This window comes from Prosopis cineraria, unplaced genomic scaffold (genome assembly GCF_029017545.1).
Source record: "Prosopis cineraria cultivar Desert tree isolate PC_DT_omini unplaced genomic scaffold, ASM2901754v1 PC10, whole genome shotgun sequence".
NCBI classification, from domain to species: domain Eukaryota; kingdom Viridiplantae; phylum Streptophyta; class Magnoliopsida; order Fabales; family Fabaceae; genus Prosopis; species Prosopis cineraria.
This window is the reverse complement of record NW_026555341.1, coordinates 29,986,953-30,006,807: the sequence shown is the minus strand read 5'-3', so window position 1 is coordinate 30,006,807 and position 19,855 is coordinate 29,986,953. Positions and strand designations below refer to the sequence as shown.

The 19,855-nt window shown below is 31.1% G+C and overlaps 1 long non-coding RNA gene across 4 annotated transcripts; it reads left to right on the top strand.

Moving 5' to 3' along the window:
• The first annotated feature begins 349 nt into the window (after positions 1-349).
• LOC129321866 (uncharacterized) lies at positions 350-14,289 on the top strand. Of its 4 annotated transcripts, none has more exons than XR_008596125.1 (12): positions 350-818; positions 2,699-2,766; positions 6,172-6,341; positions 7,179-7,243; positions 7,398-7,462; positions 7,610-7,651; positions 7,731-7,847; positions 10,960-11,109; positions 11,640-11,898; positions 11,980-12,128; positions 13,030-13,100; positions 14,034-14,289. It is a non-coding gene; the product is annotated as an uncharacterized LOC129321866 (long non-coding RNA). The 4 variants fall into 4 exon arrangements; XR_008596124.1 differs by lacking the exons at positions 350-818; positions 2,699-2,766 and adding exons at positions 5,335-5,684; positions 12,216-12,295; XR_008596123.1 differs by lacking the exons at positions 350-818; positions 2,699-2,766 and adding an exon at positions 5,338-5,684.
• The last annotated feature ends 5,566 nt before the right edge of the window (positions 14,290-19,855 follow it).

The window sequence follows — 19,855 nt, the reverse complement described above, 5'->3', positions numbered from 1 at the left end:
ATTTGTTGCCTGCTTTGCCCCACATATATTGTAATGACCTAAATTTAAAAAAATTTTACTTAATTAATATTTATTTAAATTAATTTTATAGCAAGTGAAAAATAATAGTTTAAGCAAAACTTATACTAGTAATATTTTTAAAAGTTTAGAGTTTAAATTTTACTAAACAAAAAATAAATAATAAATAAATTTTGATCTTATTTTGTTTTAAATTATAGAAAATTTTTGGGCTTTCCTTGTAATTTTTCTTATGCCATTTTTGTAATTTTCCTCGGACCTTTCTTGTAAGTTTTCCATTTTTATTTTGTCCAAATTTTTATTTCTCTATTATGCGTAGAAACAGAGCATCGGCTTTCCCCATTTTTACCTCTCTTATTCTCTCCACCGCCATTGTATTCTTCTGGATTCTTCACCATCAATCCATTCTCTGGTCCCCCTCATCGGTTTCAGCTACTCACCGTTGGTCTGTGCTCCTTCTCGCCGTCGCATCTCCGCCTTAGAGTCATCAGATTTTTCCTTCTGCTTCTCTTTTTTGAACTACAGAACCTGTGAAAGTGATAGCGAGAGCGTATAAAATTTTCCTTCTCTTCACCGTCGATCTGCTTCTCTGTACCTCGCCGTCGACTTCCTTCTTTGCCGCCGTGTTCGTCCGCTGCTCTTTTCTCCATTCACGTCGCCAGCTGCTGTGAGGGTGGAGTCACCGAATACTCCTCCCCTGTCGTTCCCCTCTGTTCTTTTCCTGATTTGTGTTGGCGTGTGTATGTGTGTCATCTTCAACTTTTCTTCCTCCTCAGTTCTGGTCATCGTGTATGCATGTGGTAAGCTTCTTGTTTTCTTCTCTTTTGATCGAAGATTCTGCCCTTGTTTTTGTTTTATGGCTGCCATGAATTCTTCAGAAATTGAGGAGTTGAATTGATTTGGTTGCTGCTGTATATAATTTTATTGGGATGCCAAACTGAATATTGACAATAAATTTAACATGGAAAGATGATTAAATTGTTGGAGGCTCGTTGAGGACCGAACTTTGATGAATATTCTCTAGGTGTTTGTCAAGATTTTTTAGAGAAGAATTTAGTGAATAAATGTTATTAAGTTTTCATGTTTATCTTGGAGGAGCATGTGTAAGCATAGTACTTATTGAAAATTTTAAGATTTTTTGTTGATGATTTTAGTTTCTTTTCAAATGTGATTCAAAGGCTTGTTGAGATTTATTTTAGAATATTTTGTATTATTCATGATGTTTGAATAGTACATGGGAATTTGACTTCGAAATTAAATGATGAGGGGAGATTGATACTGATGAAATTTCAGTATGTGAATGTTACCAAGATTTTTTTTTTAATGCTTAAAGAAAGGAATAAAGTGTTAATGGATTAATATAATTAAATCTGGAATTCATTGATAAGAAAGACGAAATTTATATTCTAGTTTAAAAGTTTATGTTGATGTTGAGAAAACTTTAAGAAATTACATTTGATCTTGAAAGTAGGGTTATTTATTTTATATCAATGTGCTTGTTTCTTAACTTACATTAGAATGTAGATGGGAGTGTTTGTTGAAATGTTTGAGGAAGGAATTGGAGTTGGATTGAAGAAAGTATTAGAGTCTTGTTAGATGCTTATTGTAAATTGAAGCTTGATACACTCAAAGTGTTTGTAAAAATGTATGATAGAAAATTTGACAAAAATGCAAATGGTTCAATTTCCACATTATTAGTTTTAAAGGAATATGTGTAAGTGGTGGCTTGAGCTATTAAATTGACATCTTGAGGCACTTAAGGAAAGTAATGTTAAGTAATGGTTATGACATTTTATTATGCTTTAAAAAGGTATAAAAGGAATTGAAAGGTCTTCTATTATTTTAGTTGGGTTATTGTTAAGTTAATAATATGATAAGGAAATTATTAGTTGAACATGTATGGTTGTGATGTTATTTAGAATTAATTTGAATGTCAATAATTGTTTGATGAATTAGTTGACAAGTGATATTGAATGAGGTAGAGGACTTATTAGAGTAAAACGAATTTTGTTTATCGTTGACGATTAGGGTATTAAAGCACTTACTTATTTATATTAAGAAAAGAGTGAATAAGTAATCTTTGAATTGTGATTGATTTATTAGAAAAATTAATGGCACTCTTGGAATTAAGTGATAAATTAAAGTAAAGCAAGCTTTAAAATTATTGAAAAACTCTCAGGTGAGTGGGTGGTGTCCTAGATAATTTTTTGTAAAGTGTTTATAAAAAAAATTTTATTTAAATTTTTTGATATTATTTCTTTTTAAGTTGTATAAATATTTTTGTTCATTGTATTTTATGATTTATACAATTCTTCTTACTTACCTCACTTTTATAATAATTGGTTCATCATAGAATTTGCTTTATTTTCATTAGAAATTGTGCTATTGTTAAGGAATATTTAGATCTGACATATTAATTATTAACTGATTATTTATTTTAAGTATTTTTATTGTTTAAATTTTATAATTTATATGACAGTGGTTAACGTGGTGATTTGTACATTGGGAGACATTTGAAAAGAAAATTTGATAGCTAAATATCATATTTTGAAAGAAATAATTTTAAATGAATGTTTCAACTTCATGTACGCTTGATTTTAATAAGAGGGACTGAGTTTAGAATGTTGGATGGTAATGATAGTTTCATTAACTCTTGACGTGCCATGATGCACCTAACTAGCAGGGTGATTGTAGAAGATGTTAGCCCCGTGCATAGGCCAATGCACGTGCAAAGAAGGATGAATATTCGTAAGTATTGTATTCACGCTTGTTTTGTGATTTTTAGCCACGCTTGATTATTTTGTGGCTTTAAGCTGTATTTGTTGATGACTTATTTTCATGGATTGTGTCTCCATGCTTGTTAGTTATTTACTCTCGTGGTTATGTATTCACATTTATTAATCATTCTAATTAAGTTCTACTAAAAAAAATTTAAAATTATTTTCTTTAAATTTTATTTCATAAAACAAATTGCTATTTTTACTTTACATAAAATTTATATTGAGTAGCATATATATATATATATCCCAAAATGTTTAAGTATGTGTAAAAATTTAATACTTTCAAATTTTAATAATTTTTATTTGTATTTATGTATTTATGGTTTATATAATTTTCAATTGTTGATTTTAGTAAATTTATAATTAATTTATTAATTTTATTTTTATTATTTCCTTTAACTGTAATCGGGACACTACTTATTGGAGAAATTTTATTTGGTCGCATATATTGAAATTGACCCTACATTTTCTGCTTATCATTGAGAGATACAATTTCTTTTTGGAACTATGGAAGCATGTGTTAGTTAATTTTGACGTAAATATATTTTGTATTATGAAATATTAACTTAGCACTCCACGTATATCATAGTTAGATCTAAACTTTATTTTATTATTGTGAAAATCTGCTAGTGTGGAGCAAAGATTCTTTTTGGCTTCGCTGAGAGGTTTTATTATTGTAAAAATTTTGAGAGATCTTAATTATAAGAGAGATTTTGCCAAACTTTTTACATGATGGTTAAAACTTTACTAATGTCAAATTTAGATATAAATTATATATTATTATTCTGAATTAATTTTCTTGTTAATTAAAGTTTATGAAATATAAGTTTATCTCATATTTCGTGTTGGTGACGATCTTAGTATTGGAGTATAATATGTATAATCATCAATATATCAACAATGAGGATCACAATATGCGATGAACAAGGTAATTTTCCATGCCATCGTTGAGAGAAATAAAAAAAATGAAATATTAACTTATTTATTATTGTAAAAATTTTATTATTTTGTATTATGAAATATTAACTTAGCACTCCACGTATATCATAGTTAGATCTTAATCTTATTTTATTATTGTGAAAATTTGCTAGTGTGGAGCAAAGATCTTTTCTGGCTTCGTTGAGAGGTTTTATTATTGTAAAAATTTTGAGAGATTTTAATTATAAGAGAGATTTTGTCGAACTTTTTACATGATGGTTAAAACTTTACTAATGTCAAATTTAGATATAAATTATATATTATTATTCTGAATTAATTTTCTTGTTAAATAAAGTTTATGAAATATAAGTTTATCCCATATTTTGTGTTGGTGACGATTTTAGTATTGGGGTGTAATATGTATAATCATCAATATATCAACAATGAGGATCACAATATGCGATGAACAAGGTAATTTTCCATGCCATCGTTGAGAGAAATAAAAAAAAATGATTTATTATAGTTCCAACGAAATTTTAACTTGGAGGTATCACTTTCAAAATCACCCTAGAAATTATACAAAGATATTTCTACGGTATATATGTTATAGGATGCTAACTTTTAGAGAAACAATCAATATTAGCTTGTTACGCAATATTAGAAATCTATTTTTTATGTGGAAAAGGTTAACTACTTTTTTCTTTTTTTCCTTTTTTTGATAAACGAAGAAAGCTAAAATCAGCTACTCCACTATGCAAGAAAGAAAACTAAGATCCTCAATAGGTAAAAAGTGAAGACCTAGAGATAGTGCTGGTGCTCATTTTGCAAGACAATCACCTTCCACATTTTCATCTCCTGGGCCATGTCTAAGCTCCCCCATCCAATCATGAGGGAGTGTTGTGGCATTCATGGATCAAGCTCCAATTATCATGAATATCATTTTTCGTCCTTGATCAACTTAAGGGTCTTTAGAGAGTCTCTTCTTAGACAGACCATTCAATGGCCCCCATCCCCAGCTCAACAAAGCCCAACAAGACAAGTTCAAAGTTGAGCAATAAGAGGATCTCCTTTCTAGAATTTAAGCATAAAAGATTTGAAAGAAAATTGTTGATGATCTCCAATGATACCCCAATAGCTCTAATCTACACTAAGATGAGAATATGCTCCATCAACATGTATCGTAATCAATCTTAAGTATAGTAAGATTTCCCTCATGCCTCATGGATCACTATTATAAAATATATATTTACCACCCTCAATTCACATCACTTTCTAAAAATAGGAGGTAAAAAAGTTGAAGTGATGATAATTTCATAATTAAATGATGAATTTGAAAACATATCTATGTTGCTTTTCAAAAAAAAAAAGATGACATGGTTAGTTGTATGCACGTTGCTTTTTTGCAAGTGACGTGGATTCACTATACATATTAGCGTCACTTAATGAAAAAATGACTTAGGTTATGATGTCCACGTCACTTTTTAAATGCCTGACTTGGAAACTTAAAACTAATGTCACTTCTTTTTAGAAAAATTAATAAAAACCACGTCCCTTATTTTGTGAGAAACGACGTTGATAGCCCTTCACTTTCTCCACTTTAATGGCTCTAGGTCGATCTCCTCATTCCATCAATTCCTCATTCTATTCTAAACCTTCGTTCTCTCCAAGCAAACTCGTCATCTCCATTCTCCACCAGCTTCACTTCAGCAACTTCGTCGTCGTTCTCCTCCAGCTTGACAACAACCTCGGCGTAGCTGTTCTAACCAGATTTGCTGCACTAAGCTTGTTGTCGTTGCTCAAGCTCGTCTCTCCTGAAGCTCGATGCCTCCCCCAGACCAGATCTGACGCACTAAACTCGCTGTCGCTGATCTTATCTCGTCCTCGGTCGTCTACCTCTAGCTCGTTGTTGTTGCTGCTCGTCAAAGCCCTGCTATTGTGTTGCCACCAAGTTCCGCTGAAGCCATTTTTGTAAGAAACTTTAAATGATATATTTTTTTTCCTAGCAACTGAATTCATAAATTATTTTTGCTGCAACAAACTAATATAATTACAAATGATATTGATCTTGACCTATTTGTACCAAATAAGCAATTATACTGGAGAACGAAGTTGAACGGTGGAAAAAAAATACTTTTACATGGGTGTGCCTTTGATGATGTTATGGAAGCAGAGCCACGTGGAGTTGAAGACACATGTCTGGTAATGCCATCATGAAGTCGGATGCTGAGTGGTGTTGATCTTGACTCACCACACGAACAAAGAGTGACCTTTTGGGCCGAATTTAATTTATATATTTAGGGTGCATTTAATATGTTATAGAGTTTACATCCTTTAAGATTCTTTAAATATTACTAGTGTCTCATCTATTTTCAAGTTTAAATGTCTGATCTAATATCCTGCATGTCTTTTTTTTTTTTTTTGGCCTTTTGCTCATTTTTTATCCAACTGTTTGCAGGGAGAGCTGGTAGATATGGGTCCAAGTTTCCCACTGAGGAAGTAACATGCTTTGATGCAGAGGATCTACCCTTGCTTCATTCATCATTAAATTCTCCATCCCCCACATTAGGGGTATCCTTCAAAGCACCTCATGCCAAGCATATAACCATGACAAGAAATGAAAAGCTGGTAATAGATTTAAATCTTGATTTATGCTTTGCTAACTTGATTTCAGATCTTCTATTGCTGATTTTTGTTGTGATATATACTTTTTCATGCACATACATTCACGTTTACACCCCAAAGATAGTTTCACATAGATACTGGTAGGTTGGCATAATAGCCTAATAATTTGCATGTTATTCTCATTGATTCTTTATTTAAATCTGAAATTTCTATTCTTAAGCGAGAAATTTGACAGTGTTGGCAGTTATTATCATTTATCTCAATTGGTAAATTTTTTGGTATCTCACCTTAATTTTATGGGATTATTCCCGCTCATTTGTTCCCTGATTCGATCCAAGTCAGATGTGATTCAGATACTGATACAACAGCTATTTTGCCTGCCCCTTTAGTTTCCCTTAATTTGTATAGCTTTGTCTAGTTATGACTTATGGGATATTCCCTCTCGTTCATGTAATTCTTCTTCATTTTGTTTTCGTACGCCTTTTTCTTGTAATTCATATAATTCTTATGGGATATACTCTAGCTTCCTGTAGGTAATCTTTAACACGCTTGATATTTTTATGGGGTGATGATTTGTGCGAGCAATTCCTTTCTAATTGTGGTCCACTGCTATCAGATCATGGACTTGTGATTGGTAGTTTGGTTGTACAACTGACATACCATGATGAAGTCAACTATTTGTACCCTTTATCTATCAGATGTCAAACTTGAAGATTTGTAGTGACGTTAAGATGCAAATAGCCATCAAGTTTAAGTTCTGACAGACACGGCCCTTGTGCAAACTTGAAGATGTGATTGTACTATGTTCTTATCAATTTTTTTTTTCCTTTTTTGTTGCAGGAGTATTTTTTAGACAATGCCAAATTATCAGAAAATTATTTCATTGTTAATTGCAAAGATTATTGGTATGTTTAATTATAGCACCTTGCCGTTTAATCAAGGACATTTTATGTTGACGTTTCATTACTTATTATCATTTTGATTGCTTCCTTTTATTTAAATGTTCACTGATCTCCTTTTCGTTGTGATGTGGATATTGTTTGGAATTGCTGTCATCAGAAAGTCGCTGCTATTATTGATGAGTTCCCATTTGGATTGCATGAAAAATATCTGTTTTGCATAAGGTATACTTTTTTTCTTCAAAAAATTTACCAAGATTTCTAATGTCATTTCGACTTCTATGAATTGAAAGAGTCAGAGTGAACAAATTAGGGTGTCCGCACGTTTCTTATCTCTTTTCTTTTAACTAATACTTGTGATATTTGGTCCAGTTGACATAGATGATGAAATTTCGTCTCGAGGCCTTTACACAGGTAATCAATCTTTCTTTATGAGATGCATTGACATCAGATTGAAGGGCATAAAAGTGACTATATATTTTTTGTCAACCAGTTTGCGGAGACTTATGCTAAGAAAGGCCTTGTTCAGCTTCGGGAAATATTTACTCCTGGTACAGTTAAGGTGCCTAAAGCACCATCTGCTCTCGAGGAACTTGAATCTATCCACAAGGTGAGGTTTATTTTATTTCTTTTAATTGTTATTAATCTGTGCTAGTATTCATTGTTGAATGTCTTGATTGACACAAGCACTAGTCCATTAAACACTATAGGGTATTTTTTTTAGATTGAGAGTGATTTTAAATCATTTTCAATCCAAAAAAATGCCTTTTTTTTTTGAATAAAAGCTAGAATTTTTACCTAAGTTTTTAAGAAAAAGTGACATAGAAAGTCTATTCTCTATGTCATTTTTAAATGAAAAGTTGAGAAATCACGTCATTTATGATTCAAAAGTTAGGTGAAAAGTTGAGAAATCATGTTACTTTGAATTTAAAAGTGATGTGAAACATCTTATCCTTGTCTCTCCTAAAAGTGATGCGGATAGCTAACTTTTTATGTCCCGTTTCTTTCAATAGAGATGTGAAAAGGATTTAAAAAAGCAATGTTAAAAGTGTTTTTTTTTTAATTTGTAATAGTGGATCCATGAAACTTAACTTGTCTCAAGTTTACATGGGCATCCTTTTAGCTAAAAACAATAGCTTTAGCCTTCATATATGTATGTGTTGATGGCCAACAATGATATTTAAAAAAAAAAATTTCCTATCTTCATTTCTAGAAGAGCTAGCAAGTAATCACAAAATAATTCCTTTCAATCATATACATCATTTCCACACCATTGCATTGATGCTCAGAGAGCACCAATTCCAAAGGTTACAACTAAAACAAACTTGAGATAAGACCCGTTTTGTAATAAAAAGTCATAGGAACTTAACCTCATCACAATTTCAGAAAACATGAAGGGAATCCTCTAAATCATGATTGCACCATACATAAGAAGCTAAAGCACTCATGCCTCAATTTTTCTAAGCCTCATTTGTCAAAAGTTTATTATGAAGAGAAAGCCACAAGAAGTGTAATGACCTGGAAATTTAAGAATTTTTAAAATATGTAATAAATAATTAATGGACCAAATAAATCAACAATTGTAAAAAAAAGGGGCCAACAATTAGAAAAAAAATTAAAAACTCAGAATATATTTACAAAGTTAGAGTAAATAATAAAGTAACTAAGTATATTTTATTAATTTTTGAGAGAAAATTTAATAAGATTTATTAGTGGTTTAGTGGTAACTTTATTTGCTAAATGCCCTTCGGATTTTGGGTTTGAATCACTTTTTGCCCAAGTGAAGCATTTTATTTATTTTGGCCAAACCTCATGAAATTACCAAAATGACAATAATAAGAAAGCCCCGCAGGCATCAACTTTCACATTTTTCCTTCCCCATTTGCGATTGTTCCAGAACCAAGGGGAGAGAGTGAGAGTTCGGTGTACCATCTTTTGTCCTCTATTTTAATCACCTATTTCCAACAATCGTGGGTGTGCTATCCGCTGTTGCGAAGGGCTCTGTAAGCTCCTAATTTCTTCTTTCTCCTCTGTTTTAGCGTTGTGTGCTTTCCTTCTCTGTATCTTTGTTCTGCGTTGTTACTGTCTTGGGTGAGTGGAAGGGTTGGATTCTTTCTTTCCATTTCTCCTTTGCTTGTTGGTGGGTTCAAGCTTCATTTGTTCCCTCCCTCGTTTCAGATTGATGTAGTTGTGGTTGTTGAATAGGTTATTGTAAAAGAAATAGAAAGACTGATTCTCCCTCATTGTTCTTGCTTGTTGCGTAAATTAAAGAGTAGTTTGGATCCAGGAAAATCAAAAATTAAGTTTAAAGAGCATGAGTTTTGATAAACGATTCTACTTTAATTTTCTTCTTGGGTTTAAAAAAATAAGCATGGATTGGTGCACCTGTTAGTGAATGAATGAAGTTTTAGCTAAAGCTTCTCGTATTGCATTTTCTTATTTAATTGTGCTAAGTGCTTTTGTTCTTATCATATTGCCTAGTATTTTATTTTATAAAATAGTGTTGTTTGCTGCATTTGCACTCCTCTTTTACTTAATAAAAAAATGGGGAGGTTTAAATTGTTTTTTTTTTTAAGTTGAAATTGATTCTTGGCAAGGAATTCAATCTGAGAAGAATATTAAATTTAATTGATGATGATTGTGGTTTGATATGAATGTACACAAGATATTTGATAAGTTGTTTGATAGAAGAATTTTAATCTAGGATAGCAAATAAATATGAGAAATATATTATTGTTAACTAAATTATTATAGAAGATAGTTATTATCTATAATTAAAGGTTGGAACTAACGGTAGAAAATTTTGAAAAAAGGTATTTTGCTTCATAATTATATGTCCAAGTTTGTTGTTCTTATGTTAGATTTTTGGTACATATAAAGTGTTAGATGAAATGTTTGAGTGAAGAAAGTTTATGGAATTGGATATACTTGACTGATAATACTAATTAAATCAAGGAAGTTGTTTATTTTTTATACACTACTAGAAAAATACAAATTAATGAGAAAATTTAACAGGAGATTTTCTATCTTTTTTGAAAATGCCAAATTAGTGAGGAAAAATAACGAGAGACAATTAATTCCTCTTTAAAATAAAATAATTAATGAAAAAAATAATGAGCGACTGTCAATTTTCTTCTAAAATAATATAATAGTAAGAAAAATAGTGAGGGATATTTATTCCTCTCTAACATAAAATAATTAGCGAGAAAAATAGTTAAAAATATTTATTTTTTTCTAAAATAAATTTATTAACAAGAAAAATAGTGAGAGATTATAAATTTATCTCTAACATAAGATAATTAGTAAGAAAAATAGTAAGACATATTTATGCCTCTTTAAAATAAAAAAAAATTAACAAGTTAATTTTATACCTAATTAAATTTAAATTAAAATAATTAGTGAAATATTTGTATTCTTTTTTATTTCTTTTTATAAAAAATTTATATTTTGTTAATATTTTCAAATTTTTTATCGTAACATTCTTCTTTTCCAAAATATTTTTTGGGGGATAAAATATGCATTACAGTGTTAGGCCCCAATTCTTGATCATTCCCTCCCCCGCTTTTTTTTCCAGTACTTTCCCGCCAGAATTAGTGTCCAACACTAATGCAAAAAAAAAAAAAAAAAAATCACAAGGTCAACTAAACCAAAATTCATTGACCTATCTGCACTTCATCAATTCATTTATGATTCTTCCTCCGTGCGCGTGCCGCTGTCTGCAGTTGATTGACGCTATCTGCACTTCGCGACGAGCCTCTATCTTCCTCTCGTGACGCGGCCGTGCTCCTCTGTTCCTCCTCCCACTTCGTTGCTGTGCTTCTTGGTTGATCCTCCAGCACTTCCTCCTCCGGCGCAGCGTTCTATATAAAAAGGTACTACTTCACCTTAACCATTGTCCTCTCCTTGGAAACTGTAATAACTTAAAAAAAAAATTAATGTAAAATAAATTTATAATAAAATATTGTGATTTATTTTATTAATTTTAGTATAAATATCATGAGTAAGAGAAAACGGTGCTCTAGTGATGGGATCAGGGTCTCTTCATTTTTTTTTTCTCTCTTTTCCTCCACTTCTTCCATTCCCATCATTTAAAATTTTTTATTAAATAATTCTTTTAAATAATAAAATTAATAAATGATAGAAATGGGAGAAGTGAAGTAAAATTGGGAGAAAAGAAGTGGAGAGATCTCACTTCCTCCAGTGATGTGTGCGCCTGTAAATTTCTGTCATATCTCCTTCAGTCTGAATCATCTTGGTCCAAGGAAAGATTTTTATTTTGCTTCAGCTTTGGTTAAAATTACTGTAATGCCCTTTTAAAAAATTTTAATTAATAAATAAATTAAAAAATATAACAGCTGATTCTTTTGTTTGCTCCTCATCTCCATTTTCTCGACTACTTCAGAATGAGGAGGGAGAGAAATTTGCTCTCCATTCTTCGTACACCCTCCACCTTCCTTTCCGATCTGTCGCCGGTGATTGTGAGTGCTGGAGTCTTCCTCTTCATCCTCCTTTGAGACTGACGCCAGTGATCTCCTTACTTTCTCGAGCTGGCTCATGTCTGAACTGGGGAAGAGTAAGAGAAAATCTGTCGCCCTCTTCCTCCTCTTCATAGCTCGCCGCTGCCGTAGGTAAATACGGCAGCTCCGTCCATCACTCAAATCGTGAGTTCTTCTTGCCTTTATGCTGTCGATTTCCTCTTTTCTTTCCTTAGCTCACTGTTCTTCTCCCTCCTCTGTTGCTAGCATGCTCTGGGTTCTTCAATGTTTTACTATGGAAGTTAGTTCGTTGTTGGAAGAGGTTCAAATTGAGGCTGTCTCTTCCCCTGCACCACCGCCGTTCTTCTTTTGCCTTTGTCATTGGGTCTCTTATTCCTCATCTTGACTTGCTTCAAGTGCGTTTGACCCTCTCTGTTTTTTTAACTTGTATGTTCTGTTTGTGTGTGTGTTTAATGATGGAGATTGTGGTTTTTTTTCCCTAGCCTTGCTGTTCTGCATGTTCGAATAATGAGAGAGAAGTTCAAGCAAGTTGACATATTAGTCTTTTGAGGACGATGAAGAAGTATGGACTTGAATTTTATTTGAGTTTAATTTGAATTTATATATGAATGAAATTAGGGAAAACTAGACTAATTCAAATATGGATATTGGAGAATTTTGAGGACAATTGTTGGGATGAATGGAAGAATTGAAGCTTGGTATTAGTTAAGATTGGATGTTTGTGAGATATTCAATGAAATAGCTATTGGAAGGAGTTGGCCCATGATGATTAAACATGTGTAATAATTTAATTATTGTTGTTTAGAAAATTTTTGGAAGGCACTTTTCTTTGATAGAAGTTGGAAGCTTGGTCATTTCAGGACAACTTTTAGTAAAGGAATTGAAAAGAAAAAAAAAAAAAAAAAAAAAAAACACTTGGTCTTATGGGCTTAATATTGTTTAAAATAAAGGGTATTTGATAAAATGTTTGAAAAGAGGAATTTTGTATTTAAAGTGGCAAAATATATGTGATAATTATATTATTGTTGATTAAATAATCTTGAAAGACATTTGTTCTTTGCAATGAAAGTTAAGGTAGAATTTAAAGGTTTTTGGGAGAGATATTTAAGTTGGTAATTCAAGAACCAAATTGCTATATGGACATTCATTTGGGATATTTTAAGATGTTTGATGCCATACTAAGAAAGATAAAAGTGAAGGTTTGCTTTCTGTTATTTATCTAAGTTGCTTTGGATTAAATAGTTTGGACAGTAAAGCATGTTTGAGGAAGTGACAATGGTATTACTTGAATAATAGGAATTTAAGGACAAAGCATTGTTCCTAGAAGATTTGTTTCGAAGTAAGTTATACACTTGGGAACTCTACAGGTAAGTGGATAACGTTCCAACTGATTTTTCAATAAAGATTTCCTTTACTACAATAGTACATTTGTTTGCAAAATTGTTTTAGTAACAATGATGTGGTTATTGAATAGTTTGTTTATTAAACTTCTTTATTTTGTGAAATTACCTTTATCAGTTTTGAAATTTTAATTATTAATAAATATAAGTTTGGACTTTGAATTTGAGATTTCATTCTATCGAACATTGGAATGATACAGAGAATGATTCATGCGAGTTTGACTTTGAAAATAAAAATTTTATTGTGAAAGTGATAATTTTCTCGCATGTTTGAAAATGAATTTGAAGAGAACTTTATATAGAACACTGGTTGCTAACGGCAGTTCTGTTAGTGCTTGGCGTGCCATGGTAGACCTAGCCAGCAGGGTGCTTATAGGAGGTGCTAGTCCCGTGCGATGGCCAACGCACGTGGAACGGAGGGATGGTTATTCGTGAGCATAGTATTCACGTTTGTTTCGTGGCTTCAGCTGCGTTTGGTTATTTACCCTCGTAGATTGTGTGTCCATGTTTGTGTTGGTGGCATCAGCTGCGTTTGGTTATTTACTCTCGTGGACTGTGTGTCCACGTTTGTTTATTGTTCTGATAAGTCCCTAAAATTGTGAATTTGATTATTTGGTGATTTTATATTCTATTGGTTTTTATTTAGTAAATTTTTACAAACATTTATTTCATTTATGTGTTTTCTTGAAACCAAGTGATAATAACATTTGTTATGATAGTGTAATAGTTTAAGATTTTATTTAAAATTTTATAGAGCTATTTTATTCTGAATTTTGTTAAATTTTTATGGAAATTGTTGTCTATTTAAATTACATAATTATTTCAAATTTGCCTTTTTATTCATGTTTAATTGTTTATTATTGGGATGTTATTCACTGGAAAAAGTATTTTTTGTCTCAGATAATGTGAATGGCTTTGGACTTCTAGTTGATCATTGAGGGCCATCTTTTGACTTGAAGTGAAGAAGTTAATGACCACCCTCCTTTTGTTGTAAAGATTTAAATATGAAATTTTATTTTGTAAATTTTATTGTAGGAGCTCCACGTAACTATAGTTAAAGCCCTTATATGTGTATTATACTTGATTTGTTTGGTAGAAGGAGCATAGCTCCTTGTTGAATGCTATTTGTTATTAAAAGAAAAAACTGTTGTAGAAATCTTGAAGTCTTATTTTGAGAATGGTCATGTTGACATTTAAAAAAAAATAAAATAAAATACAACCTTTTGTTTTATTATTCATATTGAAAATAGTTTGATTTGTTGTTAGATATATTTATGATTCAGAACTTAGGATTTCTTAACTTAAGGCTTTCAGAATATGAGTTGTGTTTCTATATTCCATGCCGGTCATGCCTTATTTTTAGGGTGTGACAGAAACCCATTGATTTGGTGCCAAAATGGTTTGTTACTCCTGTTGTCTTTAATCATTTCTTCAATCGTTTCTTGAATGAAATGCTTATCTGCTCTAGTTACTGGAATCTGTCTCTCTTTTCGTCTACGGACAAGTTATGGAATATAATTTGTGAGTTGTTCATCACTTTCCCCATTAGCTTCTCTAAGATTCTATGATTCATGAGCTGTCATAGTTCATACTGTAATTTTATATAGAATCACAACCTGATTACACACACACACGACTAAGTAATAGAATTAAATATGATGTGAATATATAAAAAAAGAATTAAATAGGATGTTTCATTATGTGCACAGTACTCTATGTGTTGCGGTAGACAAGCTTTAATAAATTCATGTTAGACAAAGACTAGGAAGTAAAACAATGGTTATAAATCAAAACAATTTGATGTCACACCAAACATAAAAAAATTAAAAAAAAATGAAGATGGATGTTGCCTGATGATATTTTAATGATGGGCATTTGCAAAAGAAAGCTTTTAAGTGTGTGCTTGAAGTAGTGTTAGAAGTGTAGAACCAAGGTTCAAATATTCACAAACACTCAGACCTAATTGCATAACTATTGACATTGATATCCAAGAAGCATCTCATTTTAGATGAACAACTACATCGCCAAACATAAGACAAGACTAGATTCCCATTGAGCTCTATACCATGTCCTCTGCTAGTTTCCTGACAAATGTTTGTCCAAAATAGCTTTGGCTAGGTTATTGAAGCTCACACATTAATTTATATATAAAATCATTACTGCTGAAAACAGGGGGAAAACAACTAAAAAAGGGGATCTCTTACAATTAAAAGAAGGTACGAAGCAGTCCAATCAAATCTATTTTGATAAGCCTAAAAAAAACATAACAAGGAAAGGAAAAAAAATTAGTGCTCGAGAATGAATGGCTCCTTGACTTGAGAAAAAGAAAGTTTGACACTTGAACACAGCAAGAGTCTATATCCTCAAAAAACAAAAGGAACCCACAACAGTGTACATTCTCATTGTTCCACAAAAAAAAAAGATGAAACAAAAGCAAACCAAAAAGAAAAGCAAAAGACATTAATTTATAATTGAATTTTAAATTGAAAAGAAAGCATTGAAGATAAACCCCACATACATTAAACTTCTTCGGCCTCTGCATGCCTCTTGGTGACATTAATAACTTCGCATTTAAAATGCCTTCCTTGTTAGATTCATTATAGGGACAATATTGTGAGCAAGTGCCTACTTTTAGGTAATTTATTATTCTTAGCATTATCTTAGCTAGCATAGTCTCTTGAATGTGGATTTTAATTGTTTCATTATTGGAAAATTTGTTTTTATTTAGAGGATTATAATTATTAGTGTTATTATTGTGCTAGTATTTTGTTTTTTTTACTATCCCTTGTTTACCTAAATCTCTTTAAGAACTCTTTTTATTTCTTTTTATAATGTATAGAGCATGAGGATTGATAGAATTTGGATGAATAATAGAAATGATCGAAGTAAAAAAAAGGGTAACTAAAGAATTTATAAGTGATGTAGATGAGTTCCTAGAATTTGCAATATGCCAAGACAACTTTGTTTCTGATAACAAGATGCCCTTGTTTAAGGTGTTATAATAGACAGTTTCTTGATATGGATATTGTCAGAACTCATCTCTATAAGCATGGTTTTGTACCTAATTACTATCAATGAGTTTCCCATGGAGAACCTTATGTAGCCATGGATAAAAAAGAATACAATATCAATTGTAGCTCTCAACTAGGTGATGGTAGTATGCCAATCGTAGATCCTTATCATAGAATGGTCTTAGAAGCTGCCGTTCCTAGTTTTTGTCCAAATGTATTTGATGAGGATGACATATTTGTTGGATATGAAATGTTTAGAGATGATGGAGAGCTTCCTAATTGTGAGGCTAAGAAGTTTTATGTAATGTTAAAAGTTGAAGAGGAGTCAACTTTTCATGGGCGTAAAACTCATTCTATATTGTTTGTGGTAACAATATTATTGAACATCAAATCTAAATTTAACTTGAGTGAAAGTTGTTTTAATTGCATTTTGCAATTAATCAAAGAACTTCTACCCAAAGATGCAAAATTGCCAAATGACTTATATAAGACAAAATAGATAGTGAGTAAGCTTGGGCTAGGGTATGAGAGAATACATGTGTGTGTTAATGGTTGTATTATTTATTACAAGGAACACAAAGACAAAATCACTTGTCCAATATGTGGTCATCCTCGTTATAAACCTAAAAAAAAAATGTGATAAGTAAAAGCATAATATACCTTATAAGGTTTTAAGATACTTGCCTCTTACCCTTAGGCTACAATAGCTATACATGTGATCAAAAACATCTGACCACATGCCATGGCATGCAACAACTCATTGAGAGTTAGGGGTGATGAGCCATTTATGTGATGGGGAGGCATGGAACCATTTCAATCAATGCCATCCTTCTTTCGCTGCAGAACCTCGCAATGCTCGATTAGCTCTTGCATTTGATGGTTTTAGTTCTTATGAGCAAATATCACATACTTATTCTTGTTGGTTAGTAATTGTCACACCATATAACTTTTCATTAGGAATGTGCATGAGTACCCCTTATATGTTATTAACTCTTGTTATTCATAGGCCAAAGAGCCCTGGCCAAAATATAGACTTGTATTTGCAACCTCTTATAGAAGAGCTTAAAACATTGTAGGAAGATGGTGTAGAAACATATGATTGTTTTAGAAAACAAAACTTTCAACAATGAGCTGCTATTATGTGGACTATAAATGTGATGATCCAGGAATTAAGTAAAATTTAAATGTATAAGTTTGTATTTTAATAGTAGTTATAATAATTTTTGGAACGAATGTGACAAGAACGAAAGCTAATGTAGTGGCAGTTGAACATGTATGCTTTCATCAGGTCACAAGATCGCATTTGTTTAGGCCAAGGGGCTTAATTTTTTTTATGTTATGAAATTACTAAACTACCCTTATCACAATCATAGATTTTAACCCTTCTTTCTTTCCTTTTTTGATTATTCTAGATTAGAGAGAGATTGAGAGCTCTGACTAAACCATTGCCCTGCCTCCTACCGATCTCTACCTTCTTCCTTCTCAACCATTGGTCGCGTCGCTATTTACGTTGTGCTTGTTGCTAGTTCTTTTGCCACAGTTATGAATTCTTCCCCTGTTTCGCAGCTAATCCTTCGCCTTTGTCATTACTTCAAGTATGCTTAGTCTTTCCTTTCTCATTGTTTCATGTACGTGTAAATGCTTTGGGTGAGCTAAGATTTTTTTCCTCTTGGTCGTTTTGCCGTCACTAGTATGCTCACTCTTTTTCTTCATTCATGGTAACAGTTCGTCCTTCTTCACTGTTCGAAGTTGCCTTCTTCTTTCTCTGTTTGTGCATGTTGGTTCATCTAAGGTTAGAAGCTTTGATCCCTCCTCCTTCTCTTGGTATAATCTGTGTGTGTGAGTAGTTGGGATGATATTGTTAAGATTATAAATTTCTCTTTGATTTTTCTATTGCCCGTGTTGAATGTAGGAGAAGAAAGAAATTCAAATTGAGCTGAAAAATCTATCTTGAGGCTTAATAATGATATATATATATATATATATATGGCTCAAAATATTTAAGGTAAATTGATTTTATTGGATTGGTTGATCTTGAGCAATTGTTAGAATCAATTTGAAAGAGAAGAGCTTAGGTGTAAAATTTAAAATTAGTGACTATAGGATGTTTGTTACAATGCTTGTTAGAGGAATTAGACTTTATTTTTGAATATTTTGAAATTTTATTGGTTCTTGGGATTAATATGGTTATTGATAAATTGTCAGATGTTTTAAATTGAATGGGTAAAAATAATGCACCTATGGTATTTGGTGCAAAGCCTGAGAAAAAGTTATGTCTCAAGAAAAATAGATTGGCATGGTTAAGACAAATTAGAGGAGACCAGTGATATAGATGATAATACTGGGACCATCTCTAAAGCATAAATTTAGTTTTAAAATTTTAGATGGTAATATTTGATTTGGAATTGTGTTAAAAATTTATTGAAAAATGTATTTATTTATATCCCTAAAAGGTGCGTGGAAGAATAGGACCTTAACACGAATTAAAGGAAGAACATCTTTGAGAACTTCGATGAATAAGTGAATAACATCCTATCTAATTATTCGTTAATAGTCTTTTACTAATTTTATTTTTATGAATTGTTTTTAGTTTTGGAAATTATGAAATAATTATGAAGGATGATTAAATTATATTATATGCATTTATTTTTCCTCAAGAAATGTATTTCTAATATTGATGAAAATATCTTTGTTTATTGAACTTCAAAATTTCTTGGCTACACAATTAATGCAAGATTGCATATTAGCTCTTAAGCATTAATTTGGCAAGTTTTAATACTTGAAACAATTCATATGAGTTTGATATTAAGAATGCAAATTTTATTTCAAAAATAATTATTTCTCTTATATGTTTGAAACGTGATTTTTAAGAGAACTTTACATATAATACTGGTTGTTAATGACAGTTTTGTTAGCTCTCGGTGCCTTGGTTAATGACTAGTTAGTTTGAATTCCGTGAGCTTTGACCTAATATTAGATTAATGTTGGCTAAATAATTAAATTATCCTATGAACTTTAGGTTTAGTGGTACCATAAACTCTAAAATTATTTATCATGCAAATTATTCTCTCAACTTTTAAAAATAATGTAATCTAATCCCTATCATTAACAAAAATTAACCTTGACCATTAATTTATTAGAAATGAATAAAAAGATCTCAAAAATTATATAAAAAGACCAAAAAAATTTGGTCCTTTTCCGTAATTTTTGGATCATTGTTTGTAATTTTTGATAATTTTTTTGTAATTTTTTGTCTTTTTTTATCATTTCGTGATTTAACTGACAGTCATTTTTAACTTTAGCCACTAACAAGTTAAATTATACTATTTTTAAAAATTAAAAAAATAATTCACAATTAAAAGAGGCCTTGTCTTTCATGTACCCTAGGGGGGCTGTGGTTTAGACCAAATGAGTTGCTAAAGCAAATTTGTGTAATAAATAATAATTTACAACTTTTTCAGAACCATAATTGTTCACGCTAAAACATAAGAAAAATAAATTTATTAACAAATATGTTGATACCGACTCAAATTGGTGTGAGCTGGGTTATTAAACTCGCTAAGAGTTAAAATAAGCAGATGATGAGGATATAAATTCAAATCATAAAGTTAAATTATAAACTCATAAAAATTTATTTTTATTAATAAATATCTTATTAAAAATATTTGATTAAATAATTAAAATATAAAATATGATTATAATTTAATTTAA